The sequence below is a fragment of the Oncorhynchus masou genome, unplaced genomic scaffold (assembly GCF_036934945.1).
Source record: "Oncorhynchus masou masou isolate Uvic2021 unplaced genomic scaffold, UVic_Omas_1.1 unplaced_scaffold_899, whole genome shotgun sequence".
In the NCBI taxonomy this organism is placed as follows: Eukaryota; Metazoa; Chordata; class Actinopteri; order Salmoniformes; family Salmonidae; genus Oncorhynchus; species Oncorhynchus masou.
The window spans coordinates 44215-51891 of NW_027015460.1; positions in this window are offsets into that span (position 1 = coordinate 44215).

Consider the following 7677-nt stretch of genomic DNA (forward strand, 5'->3'; position numbering starts at 1 on the left):
TGAGAACACCTTTATTTAACCAGGTAGACTAGTTGAGAACACCTTTATTTCACCAGGTAGACTAGTTGAGAACACCTTTATTTCACCAGGTAGACTAGTTGAGAACACCTTTATTTCACCAGGTAGACTAGTTGAGAACACCTTTATTTAACCAGGTAGACTAGTTGAGAACACCTTTATTTAACCAGGTAGACTAGTTGAGAACACCTTTATTTAACCAGGTAGACTAGTTGAGAACACCTTTATTTAACCAGGTAGACTAGTTGAGAACACCTTTATTTCACCAGGTAGACTAGTTGAGAACACCTTTATTTCACCAGGTAGACTAGTTGAGAACACCTTTATTTAACCAGGTAGGCTAGTTGAGAACAAGTTCTCATTTGCAACTGTGACCTGGCCAAGATAAAGCAAAGCAGTTCGACAGATACAACAACACAGAGTTACACAAGGAATAAACAAAACATACAGTCAATAATACAGTAGAAAAAAATAAAACAAAGTCTATATACAGTGAGTGTAAATGAGGTAAGATAAGGGAGTTAAGGCAATAAATAGGTCATGATGGCAAAGTAATTACAATATAGCAATTAAACACTGGAATGGTAGATGTGCAGAAGATGAATGTGCAAGTAGAGATACTGGGGTGCAAAGGAGCAAGATAAATAAATACAGTATGGGGATGAGGTAGATAGATGGGCTGTATACAGATGGGCTATAAACAGGCGCAGTGATCTGTGAGATGCACTGACAGCTGGTTCTTAAAGCTAGTGAGGGAGATGGGAATCTCCAGCTTCAGTGATTTTTGCAGTTCGTTCCAGTCAGTGGCAGCAGAGAACTGGAAGGAAAGGCGACCAAAGCGCGTGCTACGAGTGGGTGTTGCTATGGTGACCAGTGAGATATACCTGCTGGAGCGCGTGCTACGAGTGGGTGCTGCCATGATGACCAGTGAGATATACCTGCTGGAGCGCGTGCTACGAGTGGGTGCTGCCATGGTGACCAGTGAGATATACCTGCTGGAGCGCGTGCTACGAGTGGGTGCTGCTATGGTGACCAGTGAGATATACCTGCTGTAGCGCGTGCTACGAGTGGGTGCTGCTTTGGTGACCAGTGAGATATACCTGCTGGAGCGCGTGCTACGAGTGGGTGCTGCCATGGTGACCAGTGAGATATACCTGCTGTAGCGCGTGCTACGAGTGGGTGCTGCTATGGTGACCAGTGAGATATACCTGCTGGAGCGCGTGCTACGAGTGGGTGCTGCCATGGTGACCAGTGAGATATACCTGCTGGAGCGCGTGCTACGAGTGGGTGCTGCTATGGTGACCAGTGAGATATACCTGCTGGAGCGCGTGCTACGAGTGGGTGCTGCTATGGTGACCAGTGAGATATACCTGCTGGAGCGCGTGCTACGAGTGGGTGCTGCTATGGTGACCAGTGAGATATACCTGCTGGAGCGCGTTGCTACGAGTGGGTGCTGCTATGGTGACCAGTGAGATATACCTGCTGGAGCTCGTGCTACGAGTGGGTGTTGCTATGGTGACCAGTGAGATATACCTGCTGGAGCGCGTGCTACGAGTGGGTGCTGCTATGGTGACCAGTGAGATATACCTGCTGGAGCGCGTGCTACGAGTGGGTGTTGCTATGGTGACCAGTGAGATATACCTGCTGGAGCGCGTGCTACGAGTGGGTGCTGCTATTGTGACCAGTGAGATATACCTGCTGGAGCTCGTGCTACGTGTGGGTGTTGCTATGGTGACCAGTGAGATATACCTGCTGGAGCGCGTGCTACGAGTGGGTGCTGCTATGGTGACCAGTGAGATATACCTGCTGGTGCGTGTGCTACGAGTGGGTGTTGCTATGGTGACCAGTGAGATATGCGTGCTACGAGTGGGTGCTGCTATGGTGACCAGTGAGATATACCTGCTGGAGCGCGTGCTACGAGTGGGTGCTGCCATGGTGACCAGTGAGATATACCTGCTGGAGCTCGTGCTACGGGTGGGTGTTGCTATGGTGACCAGTGAGATATACCTGCTGGAGCGCGTGCTACGAGTGGGTGCTGCCATGGTGACCAGTGAGATATACCTGCTGGAGCTCGTGCTACGGGTGGGTGCTGCTATGGTGACCAGTGAGATATACCTGCTGGAGCGCGTGCTACGAGTGGGTGCTGCTATTGTGACCAGTGAGATATACCTGCTGGAGCGCGTGCTACGAGTGGGTGCTGCTATGGTGACCAGTGAGATATACCTGCTGGAGCTCGTGCTACGTGTGGGTGTTGCTATGGTGACCAGTGAGATATACCTGCTGGAGCGCGTGCTACGAGTGGGTGCTGCTATGGTGACCAGTGAGATATACCTGCTGGTGCGTGTGCTACGAGTGGGTGTTGCTATGGTGACCAGTGAGATATGCGTGCTACGAGTGGGTGCTGCTATGGTGACCAGTGAGATATACCTGCTGGAGCGCGTGCTACGAGTGGGTGCTGCCATGGTGACCAGTGAGATATACCTGCTGGAGCTCGTGCTACGGGTGGGTGTTGCTATGGTGACCAGTGAGATATACCTGCTGGAGCGCGTGCTACGAGTGGGTGCTGCTATGGTGACCAGTGAGATATACCTGCTGGAGCGCGTGCTACGAGTGGGTGCTGCTATGGTGACCAGTGAGATATACCTGCTGGAGCGCGTGCTACGAGTGGGTGCTGCTATGGTGACCAGTGAGATATACCTGCTGGAGCGCGTGCTACGAGTGGGTGCTGCTATGGTGACCAGTGAGATATACCTGCTGGAGCGTGTGCTACGAGTGGGTGTTGCTATGGTGACCAGTGAGATATACCTGCTGGAGCGTGTGCTACGAGTGGGTGTTGCTATGGTGACAGGATGCCTGTTCTTGTTGTGACAAAATGTAGCTGCACATTTTCTTTTGCTTTGGTTTGTACATTTGAAATGGTATGAAATTTCAATTATATGGCAACCCTTTAAATAAAGTGTTTCATTTCAGTGGCAAAAATAAATAACTAATAAAATAAACAAAAGTGAAATAAACAATAAAAATGAACAGTAAACATTACACAAAAGTTCCAAAGGAATAAAGACATTTCAAATGTCATATTATGTGCAAATTGTTAAAGTATAAAGGGGGAAATAAATAAGCATAAATATGGGTTGTATTTACAATGGTGTTTGTTCTTCACTGGTTGCCCTTTTCTCGTGGCAACAGGTCACGAATCTTGCTGCTGTGACCCTCTCGCTCCTACAGTGGTCTATAGTACAGTGATAACTCCTGTGTTACGCTGCCACCTAGTGTTTCTCCTATAGTATTCTACTCCTGTGTTACGCTGCCACCTAGCGTTTCTCCTATAGTATTCTACTGCTGTGTTACGCTGCCACCTAGCGTTTCTCCTATAGTATTCTACTCCTGTGTTACGCTGCCCCCTAGCGTTTCTCCTATAGTATTCTACTGCTGTGTTACGCTGCCACCTAGCGTTTCTCCTATAGTATTCTACTCCTGTGTTACGCTGCCATCTAGCGTTTCTCCTATAGTATTCTACTGCTGTGTTACGCTGCCACCTAGCGTTTCTCCTATAGTATTCTACTGCTGTGTTACGCTGCCACCTAGCGTTTCTCCTATAGTATTCTACTCCTGTGTTACGCTGCCATCTAGCGTTTCTCCTATAGTATTCTACTCCTGTGTTACGCTGCCACCTAGCGTTTCTCCTATAGTATTCTACTGCTGTGTTACGCTGCCATCTAGCGTTTCTCCTATAGTATTCTACTGCTGTGTTACGCTGCCACCTAGCGTTTCTCCTATAGTATTCTACTCCTGTGTTACGCTGCCATCTAGCGTTTCTCCTATAGTATTCTACTGCTGTGTTACGCTGCCACCTAGCGTTTCTCCTATAGTATTCTACTGCTGTGTTACGCTGCCACCTAGCGTTTCTCCTATAGTATTCTACTCCAGTGTTACGCTGCCATCTAGCGTTTCTCCTATAGTATTCTACTCCTGTGTTACGCTGCCACCTAGCGTTTCTCCTATAGTATTCTACTCCTGTGTTACGCTGCCATCTAGCGTTTCTCCTATAGTATTCTACTGCTGTGTTACGCTGCCACCTAGCGTTTCTCCTATAGTATTCTACTCCTGTGTTACGCTGCCACCTAGCTTCTCCTCAGTAACATTACATCCTGATGTACATGAGGCTCTGCTGCCTTGGTAACATTAGAACAGCCCCATCACAGTGCTAAGCAGCCCTTCCTGTCCCACACTGATGACATGTTGGTGAGTACTCTACTTCCCCCCGGAACGCTGCTGCTGCTCTGTTATTATTTATGCATAGCCACTTTAATAACTCTACCTGCATGTACATATGACCTCATTTACCTCGACACCGGTGCCCCGGATGTGATTGGCCACATTGAATGTCACCCTAATCTCTATATACAGTGTATTGAAAAAGTATTCAAACCCCTTGACTTTTTCTCCATTTTGTATACTTACGTATATAAGACATCTGTTTTTTATTCTTAATAAAAATGTGGGGACACTTTTCTAACTAAGTGTCAAACCAACTTTACCCACGTGTTGACAGGGCCGGCTTCACCCACACAAACAAGTAGTGTGGATAGAGCCAACACAGTCGACCACCGACGACCTCACGCTGTCGTCTTCCCTCTCTTATACCCTCTTAAGAGTTTGTTAATTTACAACATAACCTTGCTGATCATGTAAAACAGTTGGTTCTTCAGGGCTTTGGCTCTTCATCTTTTTCAAGTCTTTGGTCTCGACTCACATCTGCTTCTGCCTCTTGTTTCAGTGTCTTGGCTCCGTCATCTCCTGTGGGCTGAACTCCTTCTGACAGGTGGTGCCAGCCGGGAACCCTTCCTGAACTCTGACCGCCCGTTGGTGTTGCCACGGTTACCCGGAACGGGCCCAATTCCATCTTGACTGGTTCCATTTTCTCTTGTGGATCCCGGATTTTGCCCCAGTCTCCAACCTCCACAGGCAGGTCGTCAGGGTCCTCAAACCTGGTACCTCCAGCCTGAGCTTCCCTAGTGTGAGAGTGGAGAGATCTGACAATAGTAGTTAGCTAACATAGGATGACATACCCAACCCAGTTCTATATACAGGTAGTAGAACCTAACATAGGATGATATACCCAACCCAGTTCTATATACAGGTAGTAGAACCTAACATAGGATGACATACCCAACACAGTTCTATATACAGGTAGTAGAACCTAACATAGGATGACATACCCAACCCAGTTGTATATACAGGTAGTAGAACCTAACATAGGATGACATACCCAACCCAGTTGTATATACAGGTAGTAGAACCTAACATAGGATGATATACCCAACCCAGTTCTATATACAGGTAGTAGAACCTAACATAGGATGACATACCCAACCCAGTTCTATATACAGGTAGTAGAACCTAACATAGGATGACATACCCAACCCAGTTCTATATACAGGTAGTAGAACCTAACATAGGATGATATACCCAACCCAGTTCTATATACAGGTAGTAGAACCTAACATAGGATGATATACCCAACCCAGTTCTATATACAGGTAGTAGAACCTAACATAGGATGACATACCCAACACAGTTCTATATACAGGTAGTAGAACCTAACATAGGATGACATACCCAACCCAGTTCTATATACAGGTAGTAGAACCTAACATAGGATGACATACCCAACCCAGTTCTATATACAGGTAGTAGAACCTAACATAGGATGATATACCCAACCCAGTTCTATATACAGGTAGTAGAACCTAACATAGGATGACATACCCAACCCAGTTCTATATACAGGTAGTAGAACCTAACATAGGATGACATACCCAACCCAGTTCTATATACAGGTAGTAGAACCTAACATAGGATGATATACCCAACCCAGTTCTATATACAGGTAGTAGAACCTAACATAGGATGACATACCCAACCCAGTTCTATATACAGGTAGTAGAACCTAACATAGGATGACACACCCAACCCAGTTCTATATAAAGGTAGTAGAACCTAACATAGGATGACACACCCAACCCAGTTCTATATACAGGTAGTAGAACCTAACATAGGATGACATACCCAACACAGTTCTATATACAGGTAGTAGAACCTAACATAGGATGATATACCCAACCCAGTTCTATATACAGGTAGTAGAACCTAACATAGGATGACATACCCAACCCAGTTCTATATACAGGTAGTAGAACCTAACATAGGATGACATACCCAACCCAGTTCTATATACAGGTAGTAGAACCTAACATAGGATGACATACCCAACCCAGTTCTATATACAGGTAGGAGAACCTAACATAGGATGACATACCCAACCCAGTTCTATATACAGGTAGTAGAACCTAACATAGGATGACATACCCAACCCAGTTCTATATACAGGTAGTAGAACCTAACATAGGATGACATACCCAACCCAGTTCTATATACAGGTAGTAGAACCTAACATAGGATGACATACCCAACCCAGTTCTATATACAGGTAGTAGAACCTAACATAGGATGATATACCCAACCCAGTTCTATATACAGGTAGTAGAACCTAACATAGGATGACATACCCAACCCAGTTCTATATACAGGTAGTAGAACCTAACATAGGATGACACACCCAACCCAGTTCTATATAAAGGTAGTAGAACCTAACATAGGATGACATACCCAACCCAGTTCTATATACAGGTAGTAGAACCTAACATAGGATGACATACCCAACACAGTTCTATATACAGGTAGTAGAACCTAACATAGGATGATATACCCAACCCAGTTCTATATACAGGTAGTAGAACCTAACATAGGATGACATACCCAACACAGTTCTATATACAGGTAGTAGAACCTAACATAGGATGACATACCCAACCCAGTTCTATATACAGGTAGTAGAACCTAACATAGGATGACATACCCAACCCAGTTCTATATACAGGTAGTAGAACCTAACATAGGATGATATACCCAACCCAGTTCTATATACAGGTAGTAGAACCTAACATAGGATGACATACCCAACCCAGTTCTATATACAGGTAGTAGAACCTAACATAGGATGATATACCCAACCCAGTTCTATATACAGGTAGTAGAACCTAACATAGGATGACATACCCAACCCAGTTCTATATACAGGTAGTAGAACCTAACATAGGATGACATACCCAACCCAGTTCTATATACAGGTAGTAGAACCTAACATAGGATGATATACCCAACCCAGTTCTATATACAGGTAGTAGAACCTAACATAGGATGACATACCCAACCCAGTTCTATATACAGGTAGTAGAACCTAACATAGGATGACACACCCAACCCAGTTCTATATAAAGGTAGTAGAACCTAACATAGGATGACATACCCAACCCAGTTCTATATACAGGTAGTAGAACCTAACATAGGATGACATACCCAACCCAGTTCTATATACAGGTAGTAGAACCTAACATAGGATGACATACCCAACCCAGTTCTATATACAGGTAGTAGAACCTAACATAGGATGACATACCCAACCCAGTTCTATATACAGGTAGTAGAACCTAACATAGGATGACATACCCAACCCAGTTCTATATACAGGTAGTAGAACCTAACATAGGATGACATACCCAACCCAGTTCTATATACAGGTAGTAGAACCTAACA